This window comes from Drosophila yakuba, chromosome X, assembly GCF_016746365.2.
Source record: "Drosophila yakuba strain Tai18E2 chromosome X, Prin_Dyak_Tai18E2_2.1, whole genome shotgun sequence".
Classification (NCBI taxonomy): Eukaryota; Metazoa; Arthropoda; class Insecta; order Diptera; family Drosophilidae; genus Drosophila; species Drosophila yakuba.
Genome location: NC_052526.2, coordinates 2157620 through 2176003, shown reverse-complemented (window position 1 = coordinate 2176003; position 18384 = coordinate 2157620). Strand labels below are relative to the sequence as shown.

General features: G+C 42.4%; 1 protein-coding gene across 13 annotated transcripts in view; it reads left to right on the top strand.

Annotated features, from left to right (window-relative positions):
* The window catches only part of LOC6523998 (voltage-dependent T-type calcium channel subunit alpha-1G), an 81724-nt gene that overhangs the window by 7033 nt on the left and 56307 nt on the right, over positions 1 to 18384 (top strand). For all 13 annotated transcript variants that reach the window (XM_039371872.2, XM_043206891.1, XM_043206893.1 and 10 more), the window contains exon 3: positions 13649 to 13678. The gene's annotated coding sequence lies outside the window, so the exon portion shown is untranslated. The remainder of the gene's footprint in view (positions 1 to 13648; positions 13679 to 18384) is intronic.

Below are 18384 nucleotides of genomic sequence, written 5' to 3'. Positions count from 1 at the left end.
AAAAAAAAGAAAGCATAAAAGTTTCCAACGGAAGAGGAATTTTTGGAAAAGGGTAGAAAGCAAAAGTTCCGACAACAAATAACCACAAGTGGATGCCACAGCTGGCCAAGCCGTTGCTTCTTTTTTAAGTCTTTTTTTGGTTTTTGTTTTTACCCTTTTTTGGGAGCTTTTCGTTGTTTCTGTTGGTTTTCTGTTTTTGCGGTAACAGTTGTCAAAATATGGTTTGGATATGAAGTGAATTGAATGCGAGCATATTTCATTCCCCTGGAATCCAGAGGACAGTGTGCAAAAAAAAGTAAGTGTGCGGTGGACAAACGGGCGAAAATGTGCAGAGTTTTCCTCACGAGGTACTCGCATTATTGAATCAAACTTTTACTTGGCCGGCATCCTCTGTGCTTGTGATTTGGGAGACTGTTAAGGTGAAATTTAGTTGGGATTCAATAAAGCTCACATATTGGGGTTTGAAAGTGGGAAAGTTAAAGCACGATTAAATTAAAATGGATTTCATTATACACTTAATTACAGGACTTGAAGAAAATAGCAAGGGGTTTTAATGTTGTGTAGCACAATCCCAATTTTGTGTGAATCAGATCAGCTGATCCAGTAGGCCAAAGCAAAGCTAAATCGTTCAACGAACTGTTTTTATTGATTAGAATTGATGGGCAGCACGACGAGCTCTGGTTTAGTTAAGGCGTTTCCAAGAAAAATGTGTGACACCCACTCAATCAGAAACACCCTTGAACACACACACACACACTCAGACATTCGCGTGATTCAATTTCCGCTGTCAGTTTCTGTCTTCATTTTGGCATTCGGTTTTGTTTTGACTGTGAAGTCTGGATGGACCAACTGTTGCCATATGTATAGATTCCCACACTAAGCAATGAACAAAAATGATTTTTTTTAAATAAAACACACAGACGTATATATGGTTTTCTAGCTACAGTACTCAGCTCTAACGTATAAATAAATTTAAATATTTAATGCATACATTAAGGACATGTATGCTTTCTCTGTGCATCCCATATAAATAAGAGTATGTGCATTTTTCTTTATGCATGTGGTTCTTGGGCCACTTCGCAGCACCTCATCTTTCCATTCAGCTGCCTTCTTTCCAATCACTTGCCATTTTCTTCAATGACGAGCAATTCAATTTGCCGCAGAAGTCCTTTCGATGGCTTTTCCCCCATTTTTCTATAAGCCCCGTCCTCGCACTTCGGCAAGGTGTCCTTTTTGGGTCCAAGTGCAGTTTTCCAATTCTGCTTAAGCTTCGAATCTCTGGCTTTCCCTTGTCTTTCCCTCGCATACAAATTATACATATTTCTGTTGTGTCTGGCATAGTTTTATTTCTCGCTTTGTTTTTCCCTCTTTCCATTGATCGCTGTAGTATTAGTACAGTTGTTGCTGTTTTTGTTGATGTTTATTACCTGTGCATTTCCAAGTGTTTTGTTTATGGAGCTTTCTTCTTTTTTCGAGGGGGTTTTGTTCTTATAATGCTGTAAATTATTCGCTGCCTGTCGATGGGCAAACACATAAATAACACATTTTGAAGGCAAGTGCAGAGCTGAAAGATAGGAAAGGGGGGCGTTAGGAAAATGTGGAAATGTCAAAGGGAATATTTTCTTTAAATAGCTTGATATATATCCCAAATGAAATTGTTAATAATAATCCTCCGTTAACTGCCATATTTAGCCACATATTTTGTTGCAACGTATTTACTCCAATTTTATCATATTTATTCTTTTCATCTTTTCTCGTGACCTCGTTTACCCATAAGAGCCACCATTCTACGCCGGCTTATTAATTTCCCCTTGTAATATCGCGCCGAATGTTTGTCTCGCTTTCAGCAATATTTACCCATCCCATTCCGCTTCTCCTATTACCCGGAGAATACAATTTCCAACGCAAACAGCAAATGCGAACAACAATTGTAATTGGGCATTAACATAAGCAGGCGCCCGCAGAACGAGACCCTCTTTAACCACCCCAAAATACACCCAACATCCAACACCCAACACCCAACACCCAACACCCAACACCGAACACCAGCAGCTACCCAGCAATTCCCCATGTTAAACATCAGCGATAAATCCTCCAGCGAAACGTGAGCTCGTACTGGGATGCCCCATCCCGACCCTTGAATACGGCCCCAAGTCATCCAAGGATCCGTAACACAGCTCCCTCAGCTCCCATTTGAATGTTTCCATTTCGGGGCGTCAATTTATTGAATTTTAATTAATTTTATTGCCCGGCATTGTCGTAAAGCCCTTAATGATAGCATCGCTTACCACCTCGATACAGTGGAGCCAGCGGAACGGAGGACTTAATATGATTGGCCAGGCAATATACTTATGGTTATCGGCTCGAGACTCTTGATTGAAATCAAGTGGACTGGCACTCTATTCAAGGGTTTTTGAAAACAGCTTAAAGACTTCTATTAATGTTTGTTGTATATTATTAATTTAGCCTTCTCAAACAGTCCGCTTGTGAGTTAAATGCTCAAGGTCACACAGAACAGCAACAGCAACCCTGCTGGGTCTTCTTTCCTCCTGGCGAGGCTCTACTGTGTTTTGGGCAAATTTTATACAAATGCTGAAATTATGGAAACTGCGTTGATGCTCTGGCATAAAAACAAATGTGCGACGGGGGCCAGTGGGTGGTTAACTAGGTGGGTAGTTGGGTGGTGCCATGGTAGCCCCACCTCCGATAGGCAGATGTCAAGGCCGTAGCAATTGTAGACGCAGCTCATTATGCCAAGCGGATGCCACTTCGCATACATTTCGCACCGAGATGAATCTCCGGCACTCTCTGGCCCAAAAAAAATAAATACTCGGGGTCAGGTGCAAGGTCTTCCAAAAAGGATCAGGGTAATGAGTAAGCGGGTGGTTCAGTGGTCGGTGGTGAAGTCGATTTTTCGCCATTGCGTGGCCAATTAACACGCAGCAATCAACAAACAAGCGGCAAGTCTACAGAAAGTTAATTCAGTGGGTGAAGAAAAGAATAAAAAAATATATAATAAAATGTCCCAACCCCTTTATGAAAACGGCAGTTAAGTCCGAAAATCCGGGGAGTTGGGGAATGGCCTTAAACGAGCATAAATAGCAACACGTCGCCGTTTTGCATGTCTAATGGTCATTCCAGTGAGTCGCCAGCACTTCAATCACTTCATCATGTTATGGCATCGGGAAAAAAAGGATCCTTGAATGAAGGGAAGTAAATGGTGGGAGAAAGCGCCAAAGGTAGAATACGCAAAATGGCAACGAGAATGGCGGTGCCTCTAGGCATCCCAATGGCCAAGAAAGCAGTCCCCATGAATGGGCCGCTTTTATTGCATTGCCAACATGAAAATAACGAATAAAAATTGAGTGGATTGCCCTCAGACTCAAAAAGGAAAAAAAAAAAACATAATAACGTGGGGTTAATGGAGAACACTGTGGGGCGAGCTAACGAGGTGAGGCACTTGAAAGGGGGTTAAGGGACAAGGTCCTGGGATAACGCCAAGGTGGTTAAGTGATGGCCACCGCAAATCCAGCGCCACGAGTCCAGTAATTGAGGAGCTGGGCCTAGGGATGCCGGATTAGAACGGGCTCTCAATCCCCCGAATCCCTGGGATGAGATGCAAACAGTTGGATTTAGGGATAGAAGGGCTAGCAACGATGCCCAAGGTGGTGGCAAGCAAACACCAAATGTTAGGGGTGGCCAAGGCAAATAGGTTGGTTATTATTCGAATGGGCTGGATAAGGAAGCTTAGGGGCTGATAACCAAAACAAAGACGGAAAGGGCTATTAAATAAAAAACATAACATAACATAAAAAACAGAACATAAACCTTAAACTTGAAATTATCCCTTGCATAAAAAAAATTTGTTACTTTTCTTGGGACGAGGTTATTGCAAAAGGTTACTTATATGCGTTTTCTAAGCATACACTTATATTGTAAAATATACACACCTTTTTCATCAATCAATTACTGATTTTCTCTTTACAAGGAGCTTTTCTACCAGTTGGATTTTCGCAATATACACGGAGTTCATTGCACTATCGTCATCTCATTGCTTACCGAAATGAACCGCCTTTCTTTTCCTTTTTTTTATATTATGTAGTACCAAGTCCCCGGGAAAAATGGCATTTGTCGTTGGCCACGGCAAACAGTTCCATTCCGCCATCCATTTTGGCTGCCTGGCTCCGTGTCCTGTGTTCTGCGCCCAAGTATGCCATGAGCTTCCGGCATTTGGCACTCGTTTCTAGACTTGCATCAACTTCCGTTCCGTTTCCGAACCGCCCATTTTGCCGCCCAGAGCCCATCGCCCATTTTTCCACACAACACCCACTTTTCCAGTGGACATGCCGGCAATTTACGCGAATTTCCGCTTGACGGAAATGCACAAAGTGAATGCAGCCAAGGTAAACGAGAGCAAAAAGCAAAACAACGACAACTTGAGCCTGTCATCACATGGGCAACAGTTTGTTGGGTGGGGGGTATCTCCCCGCTCCCCGCTCTCCGCTACCCGTTCTCAGTTTTCACCTTTCACCGTTCACCTTTCACCTTTCTGCCGGGTATTTGTATCCGTTGCTTGCAATTGGTTTATTCTATTAGATTCACTCGGGGAATCGGGGCCATATCGATAAGGCAAATTGAGTCAGTCGCTGCACTCTCTCAATGGGAATGACTGAACAGTCGTGATGGAGTGTAAATCCTTGAGGGATTGCAGCCAAAAATATAATGGAAATGGCTCAATTTGTTGCAAATCGGAAAATAGATACATGTGCACCTTGCTGAAATTGATTTGGTGTGGATCAATTTATGTGCAAATTCCAGAGTGGTGTCCCCCAAATTGATTCGACTTTGATTACATCTTATCATATTGCCCTTTTTGTCTACGTTATCTATCACTTATAAATGTACATTTTAACCTGTTACGAAAAAACGTATGTGGGTCAAAGTCTAACTTGATCTCTTTACTAAGCAAAATAGCTTTGTTAACTTAATCATTTGATGGCATATCACTCATTAATAGAGAAGAAGTGAACTCCTATTCAAATGGTGAACACCACATAACAGGCAATCAATTATTTGCACATTATGCTTCGAGTTTATATGTAAATGTATATGAATATATGTATGCCGTTGGTAAACGCCTTTTGTGTGTTGAGTTGACCGCTTATTAGCGTTCAGCTGGTAAGTATGCTACGCAAATTGGCCAAGTGGCGCCGCACGTGAGGTCAGAAGGTCCATTTCCACCCAGGTGGCTGGTCAAAATGGGAGGTTGCTCAAATTATTCGCGGCTAATGAGAGTGTTGCGCCATCCAATTCCGCTCCGCGAACCGCTAAAAATAAACTCAGTCGGGGGGAAACAAAACTATCCGAAAGTAATCCGCTGAAGTAGTTTCTCCCTTCCCCCCATAAACAAATAAAAAGTAGGAGCAGGGGGGCAGGGGGGCAGGGGGGCTGAATAAGGGAAAGAACTGCCAAGATTAGTTTCACAGCTTACACAATTTGTTGTGACTACAACAGCAGCGGCAGCAGTAACAGAAAGTTGCTCATATTGCGATGGGAAGGGTGCACTGCAAGAAATCATACACAAAATCATATCAAAGTTATATCAGCTGGTAGCAGAAAAATATTGAAAAGAAATTGTGTGTTCATCCTAGCCCTTGGTTAGCTTAGGCATTTAATGTTTTTGATTGCAAGATAGTCATATATTTTTCTTACAGTGCATATACTTTCTCTCTAAAAAGCAGAAAAGTAGAAACGAAGCCAAAGCCGAAAGCCAAAAGCAGCAAATGTCGTCGTCAACATTTGGCTTAGCTGAGTTTCTGTCGTAGCGGCTGGCGGAGGGGCGTGGCAGGAGGGCAGATAGACGAATGGGCAGTGGGCGTGGCAGGGGACCGGCAACTACTGTAACAGTAATACTTTAAGCCTTTACGCAGACGACAACCAGCAGGAGGGCTTTCTGCTCTGTTCTCGGTAACGCGACCACAGTGGCAACCGCAAAATGCAATGATCCCCGCGCACAGTGGTTCCAAGTTCATTATTCGGGGAAGTGCACTAAGTTAAGCAGTGGCCCAAAACCATACAGTTTATTAACAGTGGGCTTTGAGTGGATTTGGTAACCACACTTTGCGTGTGCAACCGGTATACTAAATCATTTGGAAATGTGAAAAGTGAGCTCATACGGCTTGACACACTTACCATTAGGAGAAGAGTGTATGTAAATATATTTCAAAGCAAGCAGAGACATGTGTATTTATTAGCTAGGTTTTTCAGTTTTGGCGCCATTAATTCTTATGTTGTTTTGGGCTTTGACCTTTAAACGCTGAGCAATTTCGAACGGTTTGAATAGTTTTTCCTGGTATTTTGCTTCTCCCACCCACTGTGCCATATGGACTAGTGCTGTTTTCAGTGGCTGCTGTTCTATTTTTATGCGACGTTGGCTAAACACTAAAAGTAGGCAAACAAACACTGAGCCAGGGGCGCACGGCAAATGGGGATGGGGGGTTTCCAGGAGGCGAGGGAGCAACCGCAACAATAACAAAAACAAAAACAGAAGCAACAAGGACATGGCATAAAAAGGATTTACCAAGCTAGAGCTGAAGCTGAAACTGAAACTGAAGCTGAAATGTGCGGCGTCTTAGCAACTTTGTTGCGGGTGCGAGAGGCAGCAAATTCAGGCGTACATCTGGTCGGATATGGTGCTACATGTGTTTGTTTCAAAAGGCTGGTTACGGGGTAAGTGGAAAGGGGGGAATGGGCAAATGGGGGCGGGGGGTCAGTATAACCTGCGCTGACTGGCTTAACTTTCCCCCAGTTTTTCTCAGTTTTCCCCATTTCGTTTCGGCCACTTGCCGTGTGCACTAATCACATTTGGGGGCCATTCGCGCAATTCCGACGTCGGACTCGGTCGCGCACTGTCTGCCTCTTATTTTTCCACGGACATGGTCCACCGTTTTGTTTCACTACACTGCCGAAAATATCGTCTTTATACCAAACATCGCCCTGGACTTCATGTTGGAAGTAATGCCTCGCTTTTCACCGATTTAGTTGTCTTAATACGATACCATTAACTAGGGTGCTTAGATGAAGAAAGAGTCATTGAAATGGATACAGACTTCATTTGTTTATTCTACTTTACTTTGTATACCTATACTTCATTTATGGCTACTTTTTCGCTCGGTGCTGGCCGACCCGCATAGTTTCAGCAACTTGTTAGACATGCGCTTCCGCTAACGTTGTTTCCGCTTCCGTTTCCCGCTGCCTGCCGCAGTTGCCACTTCATTTTTTCCTGTCCATGCTCTTGTTGCTTCTCCGGCGCCGACCTCTCCTGCTCCTTCTGCCTTGTTTTTTTTTCTTTTTTCCGGCCAGGATTTATGCGTGTCAGATTTTCATGGACACGCCGGTCGAAGGGGATGGGAGAGAGGGCGGTGGCTGGAGCAAAAGGAACAACCCATGAAGCAGCCACATGTGCGCCATAATTCAAACTTAACCGTGCTGCCAGAGACGAGTGACTTGCAGCACCTGTGCTCGCAGCAGATCGGATGGGATTAGACCCGGGCAGCAGAAGATGATTCCGGGCCGAATATGTGGCGATTTATTCTCTTGCCTTGCCCAGCGGTGCGGCAATGGGCATAATTTGCTTAAATATTAATCTCGTGGGAGGACTTCAGACTTCTGCGGGCCATGGAGATTAAATTTGCTTAAGCTCAGCATAATGCACTGCTTGCCGGCTGCAAACAGCACACGGCAGGCAATTTTCGATCGTAGATAGTATATATGTACATACGTCGCAGGATTTGGCTTAGCTTGAGACTATAAAACGGCTACCAAGCATTTAAAGCTAATTAGTCATGTCATATATGTACATGCCTATATTCTATTGCACATGTTTTCCGAGTCTGCATGCCCGAAATTCCTGAAAAAACATTTGTCTCTTGAAAAATGTTAAAATGATTCATATGGAATTCCGCTTGGTTAGCGCTGCATAGCAGGCAAATAATTTTCCCCCCTATTGCCACATTAATCCTTGCCCGTAAAAAAAAAGCTAAGCGGTAAAAAGCAAGGAAAACAAATGCAATGCGACTTATGTACGCCGACAATTATAATTAAAAGTAAAGAAATAAAATAAAACAGCAGAGCAACAAAATCTTTTGATTAAGTGTTGTCTGTCGTCAGCAGGGGGCGCTGCACCGGTGGTGGGCGGGGCGAGTGTGGTGGGCGTGCCCCGACAAAGGGCGTCGGCAATTAATTTATGAGGCTCCCACTCAACGCACACAAACACCCAGGCTTATTAATTAATTACTGTGATTGCTTTTTTTGCTCTCGCCCTTTTCTTTTTATTTTTTATTTGTGTTTTTGTTTTTGCACGCTTTTATCCCGACTGCCACGCCCACAACGCCTTACCGGCTGCCACGCCGCCTTCATCCTTCATCCGTTGATATATGGCCGTCGACTGCGCTGCTTTCAGCGTATTTACTGCTTATTACAGAACGCCAACAATAACAACAAAGTGTAGGGGGGAGGAAGGCGCTAAAGTGGGCGGAAAAGCGGGCAAGCGGGCGGAAATTGTGGGTCAGCTGGCAGCGAGTTTTTCCCTCGGAGGTCGCAAATTTCATTCCCGTTGTCATTGCCGTTTGGTTGGCTCTTCGCTGTTTTGCTTTTTGGTACCCGACAATCGCAGATCGGCGAGGTATATCTATTATCTTGATTCTAGAATCAAGATCGTATTGTTTTTTACTCCTCCAAAGTGGCTTAAAAGTATGCAACAAAGTATTTGAAGGCATCGTTCTTCACAATGCATACTTTTAGCTTTTTTCACAAGTCTGAAGCATTTTTGTTCTAAATTCAACATATACGTTGCTTTAAGCAAGAGTTTTGGACACTGAAAATGTGCGAACAATGGATGTCGTTGTGTGTTTATAGTTTCCTTTTTTTTAAATACCGGGTATCCAGATAGTCTCGAAACTCACCGAGAATGTAGCTCCCAACTTGTTCCTTTCTGTTCATCCGCCTTGCTGGTTTTCCCACAATGCGCTTTGTGTGCACGTGGCGCGCCTTCGAGTGTCCATTGTCCTGCTGGCCGCCCACTTTCTCCGCCGCCCCATTTCCCTCATCGCTTTTCTCTGGGGCCAATTGTCAACTGGCCAAGAACAACAAGAGTTGGCGCGGCGCGTTGGCGGGAAGAATGGGCACGAGAGCAGGAACAACAACAATCAGTTAAGTTATCCTAAATAAACACATTTTCCAAGCACGCAGTGCCAGCAGTTTCCACCTTCCACACCGCCCACAGCGACCACTTCCTCTGCTCCGTTGGAAAAGTGAAAGGAAAATTTGCTTTTGGTCTTTGCACTAAGCAAACTGTTGCGTTGCGTTACGTTACGTTGGCCGAAACCGAGACCGAATAGCCAAGGCTAAGACGTTGTTGTCCAGGTTTCAAATTAAACTCGAAAGAAAAACAAATTAGGCAAGCGACGGACACAAAGCATTCATCTGATGTTTACCCAGTGGGAAGAAAATTTTGGGCGGAGGGTAGTTACTTTCCATGGGTTTTTTTTGGTACGGTTGGTGTTTGCGGGGGAGGTAGGTTCAAATTAAAAGATGTCCCCAGGATGGTAATTGCTGGTCACTCAAGGAGAAAGCGCTCACTCACAAGGACTTGCCTGACTTATGACCTGGCATTTACATGGATTCCCAGACAAATTCCCACCCATTTTATGCCACTTAAAGGGGCTACCACTTCTATTTGCGGCCATCAATCATGGCCAGAGTTTCAGCCTTGCACTTGTTACTTGGGACTCGATGTACGAAGCCCTTTCGCAATCAATCGATCCATCGATCGTTTGGGAGCAATCAAAAGGTCTTTAAAGTGTTGAATGCGGAATGTGCGGAATTGTGTGGCAGGTACAAAGTGCCAGCGATTTGATGTCATTTGCATATTTCATAAACACCCGGGCTCATTGCGCTCTTTTAGCCAAGTTATTGCAGTGCGTCGAGTGCAGTTATCTGTGGCATATATAAGATATTATATACACCGGCGATACAGTGCGTTTCATGAATGTGTTGATGGAAGTACTTGTTTCACAGAATATAATCGTTTAATTTGGCTGTTTAAACGGGTATAGTGTCCATTCACTATGGATCATAAATGAAACGCTGATTAAATAATTCGTTGTATATTTTTGTATTATTATTTACTGTTTTGAAACGCACTTCTCCATTGCACACTGTTGTCCAAGTACACGACTGTATATGGGTCATCATAATGCTTCAAGTTTGGGTGAAACGCTCGCAAAAAACCTGGCGATGTGCAAAGCGTATGCAAATGAACATATCTGAGGGGAGATATGAACGTACATATGAAACTTATATATATAAAACACACCGAACTGAACCCGTAAAAGAAAAAAAACGTTATGAATGTGTACACTTGAAACAAAAGTTGTTGTTGATGTGACCACATCAGAAAAAAGGAAAATGTGTTGAAAAACTTTATCAAGAGATTAAATACTTTTGTGGCGAGAACTTTAAAGGTCCTGGCATTATCAAACTTTGCTAAAAAGTGGGCGTCATGGGAACTACTCCATCTACTTCTATCTAATAACTCTCAAGTTTTAAATCAGAATAGTTCACATTGTGGCAATCAATTTAGGTAATGGAAATAGTGACAAATACATATGTATTATTACATATGTACCTTTGGGGTTCGTAAAAAGTGATTTTAAATCACCAGAATTTCCTGTTGCTGTATTTATCTGCATACATATACGTAAGATACATATGCATGTGAGTAAACAGATAAACACACCACCCCCGCCCCGCCCCCAACCCCCAACAACCCAAACACGCCCATGGCCCTGCCCCCCATTCTGGGTGACCATATGCATTATAGATGCAAAAGGCCCACGGCGGCTGCTTCGTCTGTGGAGCCCACTGTCCCCACTGTCCCACTGTCCCTTTGCCTCCATCAACTGGCAGGGGGGTGGGAAGGGGTGAGGCGGGGCTCTTGCACAGCCCATTTCATTTTTAATAGTTTCAGTCGACGGACGTCGGCGGCGGCATTTCATTTGCCGTTTGTTTATTTTGCGAACTGGGTCTCGTCTCGCCTGTCCCTCCCCCGCTCCCCCCTTACCCCTTGCTGGACCCTCCACCGCCGTCCTTTCTTATGTTTTCCGCAAATCAAACAGAAAACGCAACCCAAAAAATAAAGAAGAAAGAACGCAAAAAAAGAATGTAGGAAATTTCTTTTCAGTTTTAGATTTTCCCCCCCTTTTTGTTTTGTTCTTCAACATATATTGTTGATTTATGCGCTGCGGCGCTTACTTTAAAACAATCACGTTTTTGATGAACTTTATCTTTTTGGAAACCATTTTCTTTGGCCGGTAATAGGGCAAAGCAATTAGACTTGGATCATGGACATCCGTTGCAAAAGCGGAAAAGTTGAACACCTAAAAAAAATACATACATACATATATGTTTATTGAATTAATGTATAAAATTCATATACAGAAGAAATTTCCATAATACATGTATGAATATGTAAATATTTAATACACAATTCTCCTTATGGAAGTTTTACTGTATGGTTGTGTGGAAAACTCACTGCGGTTTTGTTTACTCAAGGCGTTAACGCAAAAATAAAAGATGGAAAAACCCCTTTAAAGAAAGCTTGCTAAAAAAAATTGTGTAAATTGCGCCGCCTGTCCGTAAACAAAGTACGGCGGCAAAAGGTGACAAGTGGAATAAGTACATTTTAGGAAAAATCATCAGGCAATAGACATCGTATCATCTTTAAAGCGAGTTGATAAGTTCGCGCCGTCATCGTTATGTCAATCGAATGATGTCACACGACTCGATGTGGCATAAAACAAATAGATGACAGGCTCCACACACACACACAAATGCACACAGCAAACGGCCAACACACACACAGATAGGTACACGCTTCAGGGAGACAAAAGATTATCCCAAAGGCTGCAAAGATAAGATGACACACACATACCATCGGGGTATAGCGAATTAAATTAAGCAAATTTAATATTTCGGCAAACTGCGCCCTTCTCCGCGATTCTCACTGGGGCCACGTAAGCTACTCGGCAATGTGAAAATATACTTAATAGTTCTAGTATTTATATACTAAATAGTGAGTGTTTTTATTCTAAACAGTGCTAGTTTGTATATACTAAATAGTTTTAGTATTTATATACCAAATTGAATATTTCGGCTAACTGCGCCCTCCTCCGCGATTCTCACTAGGGCCACGTAAGCTACTCGGCAAGTTGAAAATATACCTAATAGTTCTGGTATTTATATACTAAATAGTGAAAGTGCTAATATACTGAACAGTGCTAGTTTTTATATACTATATAGTGCTAGTTTTTATATACTAAATAGTTTTAGTATTTATATACCAAATATTTCTAGTATATAAATACTAAAAATTTCTTGTATATATGTTTATAGTATCCATTTCGTAAATACGTACATACTTAATATTTTTGGTTTATTTTCGTTATTACTTCGATTAAAATGCATAGACAACTAAAAGAATTACTGGTTTATAAATCTAACGCTAATCACTTTCTAGCTATACATGCATTTTTATTTTCGATATTTTTTTTAAGGCTTCGACTTTTGTGATAGTAATCTCAACGTACTCAATAATAAATTCAAACTTAAAGCATACACAAAGTATCCTTAAGGACATGGAAGGATTAAAGAGTGACACATTCGTCGCCCTGCTGCATTCTGGCTATCTGCGTGCGAGTGTGTGCGTTAATCCATTCATATTTTATGTCCGTCGTAACCCATAAAAGCGAAAAGATGGTGCCATATAGTCCACGTAGCCTTACAGATATAGAACAGACTTCGGCCTTAAGCAAAAGCATTTATATATAGTCATGGTAGTAGTCCTAGTCAGAGTCACAGTCTCGTGGCTGTAAAACAGGATTTGCATAGCATCCCAGCCAGATTTGCATGCAGATGGCGATGGCGGCAGTAAGTTTGACATTGTTGCTCATTGCGACCAACGAGCTGCATCTAATGCAAATGCACAAATGCGATTTATGACAAGCGAGAGGCATCAGCTGAGATATATGGCCGTACATATAGTAAGTACTGGGGTTTGGGCTCATAGTTCGCCTTGTTTTTGCCCGCACACTCGAACACGCGTAACTCGCATATAACTCAGACCAAAAAAGCCACCACTTTCATGTCATCCATCATTCGGCCTGTCTGTCAGTTGGCCCATTAACGCCCCCGGGGACGGGATCCCTGATCAGAGCAGGGGCCGAGTATAACCTGGGCCATGGTCATGTGATATGGCTTGGTTCAACATTCGGCCCCCTTGACCAGCTTGACTCTTGTGGAAATTCAATGAAAAAATATTTGATTAATTGTCCCGAAACTGGAAATGTTTACCTAGTTCATGGCTTCGTTTACCAATGGCTAACGCACTGAAAGGACTGGATTAACACTTGATAAACATTCGCTCGACTAGAGGGTGAATACGGTGAAATGGTAAAATACGGTGATTGGGCTTGTCACAAATATTATGTAACCAACAACAACAAATAGATACTTTTTAAAATTGTTTATATTTCAACTCAACTTACTTTGACGGCCAATTTGACATGCTACTTTTGCTTTATCTTTACAGGGTCTGCTTCCTTTCTTGAGCTTGACAAATGTAAGTACTATCACAAAATTAACCTGTATTAGAAAGTGAGCTGTGTAAGCTGTACACATAGCTTAGGTGACCGGCGTTAATTTAAAATACAATATCTAAATTGCTTCTGTTTCAAGAAAGAAGCGCAGCGAAGTCCGCTGATGGGACAAGCTTATGATGGTAGGAGTAATCTGTGCCAAAAGCGCAGTAGACAGGTGATCATCGTCTGCAGTTTTAAAGCATATTCCCCAAAAAGCGTTTCTTTCCCCTCCCTTTTGCTATCTGGCAAAGTATTCGATTTGAATATTTTATTGGTGAAAGTTTCTCTCTCCCACTCTCGCTGGCTGCCATTGCAACCTTATTTTTTATTTTTTTCGTTTGGGGTTACCTGCTACATCACTTCAGCGCCCCCCAGAGAAACTGTTGCATTATTCATTAGGGCTGTAGTAGGAGTCGAGCTGGGCGAAACAACATGGCCCTGGCCCTGGCCCGACTAACAACTTCCGGGTGATGGCCGGGATGGAAATGGAATAGGGGGATGGAGACGGTGATGGAGATGGAGGTGGAGATGGTTGGGCAGCGGAAATTGCAAGCATGGCCAAATAATGACTTACACAGACAATTCTGGGTGGGATGAGGTTCAACGGAGTGAGGCGGCCAAATCAGCGCACTTGTCAAACATCTTGATGGACACTTGAAAGGCGACGACGAGGAAAAAAGGGGGAAAAGTGGAAAAGCGTATCGGGAATACATAAGGAAGCCGGAATGTCGGGGTAAGCAAAGAAGAAAGCAACGTTTAAATTGCTTTTAAAAATACACTTTCCCTCGCTATTTTCTTACGATTTTCTTTGTTAAGTGCCTAAAAATAGTTTTTCACGGAGATACTCATGTGTGAGTCATAAAAGTGCCAGCGGTGTGAAATATGTTTAAGGGGGCAAAACCCCCACTCACCCTGGCTGGCAAAAACAAAAAAAAAAAGCAACATATTCATAATGGTTGAGGAGGCATATCAAGCATACGCCATGTCTGCCGTTTTGCGGGGGCGGTGAACAACAGTCAGCCGATTTGGCGCCCTCTGCTGTCAACGCAGTCAAGTTCCATTTCCTCCGCCACTCTTCCATTTTCAAGTGCTGCTCATCGACTCGCTGGGGCACACATGCCACACCATCTACCATCTACCATACACTATCTACCATAGACCACCTACCATAGACCATAGGCACCATATCAATTCCTGGCCATATCTTGCGATATATATCGCTGGCTATGCATACAAATGATTTATTTATTTATTTGCTTATTGCCAAATGCCAAAATGACGCAGCTGCCACGATATCGTACTCCTATCAGTCCACCCCCTTCTCCACCCACATGGATTTATTTCCCCATTGGGCGAAATGCAGTACAAATCAAAATAAAAAAAGAAAATAGAAAGGACATATAAAAAAAAAACAATGTAAAATCGGATGCCAAAGCAACAGCAGTTTTTCCGCCAAACAACTTGATTGAACTGCGAATAGAACACATGTTTGATAGGTTTTTAGGTTTTTTGTTTTTTTTTTTTGTTTTGCTGGAACTATATGTACGCCAATCAGGAACACATGCAAGTTGATCACTTTCGATTCGGTTGAGCTGGTTAGCATTGCACGCCGCTTTATTGAAATTTAAATAAATATTTGAATAAATACATCACCAGTCACTTAAAATCTTAGAAAATTAATCCCATTTGCAGTCGCTTCTAATTGAGGGCGCATATCCTGAACCACATCGATTTATTGCATTCAACCAAACATATATCATTCGCACAATTGGATGGATCCGCATTGATAACCCCCCCAACCCCCCTGCTAATACCCTCAGACAATTACGGAATCTCTATTTGACAGACTGAAGAATGAACTCGCCGCCATTGCCTGGCTTCAAGTTCTGAGTTTTTGGGAAATTGCCTCATTTCCCAGTGTTTGCCGGGAAAGTTTCCCAGCCATTATTCCCACCCCGCCCCGCCCCCTTTGGCGTTTGTCATTAATTACGAGCAGAAGTAGAAGTAGAAGCCGAAGCTGAAGCAGAAGCAAAAGCTCACCAGCTACGTTAGATCATTAGTCCACTTGCTAATGGCCCACAAAACAAAGAAAATTTTCCTTGTTTTCTCCCCGTCGATAGCTGCTGCCCTTTCCCTTTCCCATTCACTCATCCTTTCACTTTTCCTTTCCCATCTGCTCGTCTCCTGTGCACTTAATTATGAAATTATGTCTTTTGTCATTTACTTGTTGTTCGCCCGCAAAATGCGTTTTACCAGATTTCCACCATCAAATTTATTATCGTTGCTATTTTTATACGCGGTATTTTTGGGGAACGAGAACGTTCCGGATATACCGCCATTTTATTACCCTATAAAGCCAAATTTGCTATGTTACTGCAGTTAGAGGAAATCTATGCCATTTACAACATTTTCACAGGGTATCTTATAGTCTCCACATTTCTCCTTCAACCGAATCACTTGTCATGGAAAATGGAGGCACATGTTGCTGGCGGAAAATGTTTGAGGTGGTGTTATTTGTGGGGGGGAATGGGGGGACTGGGGATTTCTCGGTGGCCGTAGACAAAGTCCTCTGACTTTGGGCGCAACAGCTGGTAACTGTAATTTGGCAACGCCAACTGCCACGCCCACACACACCCCCGCCTCTAATTGCGCCTTTCGGTTTTCCATTTTGCATTTCTGCGCGTTGAGCTCTCCATCTCTACATCTTCAACTGGAAAATGAAATTTACATTTTTGACTTCATTTAACTTGGCAACTGTGGCAGAGTGCTGCTACTGTTGCCACTGCTGCACGTGGATGCCTTTGCTTTTGTGTGTGTGGCACGCTGACATATGCCAATTGACTTGCCACTTGGTAATTTAATATGTGTGCTCTCCGCTTCCCGGCTTTTTTAGTGTTGGCAATACCAGCCCATCCCATCCCCATTCCATACCACATCGTTAATTTTCATCCCTATGTTATGGCCTCAAGCTGCCAAGGACAACGAATCCATTGTTCATTCATTCCTGTCACAAAACTGAACTTCAGATTGGTCAATGGGGCAGAGCGGGCTGGGTGGTTAAATCAAAGTGAACATTTCACTTGGCCGAAAGTCCGGAGTCCAAAGAACGCGGAGGAGGCCATTGTCCGATGGCCTTATGCAACTTTAATTGAATTGAATTGCACGCTAAGCCGGAGGGCCAGTACATGGACATGGGCAAGGACATGGTCGATGCACTGTGCCAAAATGGTCGACAAAGTTTGATTGTGATCTTATATTTTATATTTTGGGTATGCTTGCAAACAATGTACCTATCTTTAATTCCATATTTATGCACCTAAGTTGTCGAATGCATTATCGTTTAAACTAGTTTTCCTCTTTTAAAACTTCAATAAATCCTCATTTAATTTGTACGGTGCTTTTGGTGGCCATATTCTGCCAGTCCAGTTGGCTTATCAATAAATTACTTTCTGTCCAAGTTAAGATTTCATTTAAGAGCACACTTCACACTTTTTGAAGGCACGGCTTAGGATTTTCGCCAAGTGTCGACTAAGGACATGTTCGATTTGTTGACAGGCCGAGGCGAAGAAATTTTCATTAGATTTATTGATTGCCCAAGCAGATGGAGTGGAGTGTGGCTAAACTGGTAAATTGCCTCAAGTGGCAGGAAGATTGGTCGAAAATTAAATTGCCCTGATGTTTTGTTGGGAATTTGAGGTTTTCCGTTCAATGTTTTTCAGCGCAATTGTTTTTCAACGGTTTTCGCCCCATTTCGGTTGGCTGTAATTAGCATCCAAATAATGTCATTATAATGCTGATCCATTAAATATGCATTGCCGGCCATTTTGCTGCATTGGCCAGTGAGTGGCACATTAGATGCCAATTAAATTCTGATTTATTGCCAAAACAGGCAGAAGTGTGAAAAGGCAAAACAGTTTGTTCCGTCGTTTTGTCAACAGTTGTGCGGCCAATGCGGCGTATGCGTGATATCCAGTCGGCTAATTATCGATTTCATTCGATTGACCTGATAAAACCAAGCAAATAACAAAGTGCATTGCTAGTTTGCTGCCTTTTCTCACCCCGTCAACTGCATACCGTTTACAAATTGGTCAGAAAGGAGGAAATTTGAAGCACTAGTATTCAATTGAAATTCAAATTGAACTAAATACCGCATATACATGATACAAAGACAGTTGGTTTGATGGCACAATGATTATTTGAGTGAGTTGCTCGGTTAACCAACCAATAATATATTTTAAATGACAATAAAAGCGGTAGGCAATTGTGGCTTGCATAAATCGATAGAAGTCATAATAAAATATTCCATTTCATGTATACATAATGCTCATGGCTCTAGACCATTTTCTTTAAATAAAATCAACAATTAAAACAACAATAAAAACGTTTTTAAATGCTCAAATTGTAAGACCGAATATAAAAACGGAAATTTGATATTGCTTTTCAAATTTACCAGATATTAACTACTTTGCCTGCATGTATGTATACGTATGTATATCAATAACACGGAAACATTTCCCTCTGCGATTCTGCTTGTTTATGCATATAAAATCCGATTTAGGCAGTCTGTTTTTTGGCAGAGGAGGTGGCTTTAATAAAACATTTCATTTTCGGTTTTTCCATCACCGTTATTGACCAGTTTTCCAATTGGGACCTGTGATGATGATGGAGCCCCTGCTTAAGTTGTTGT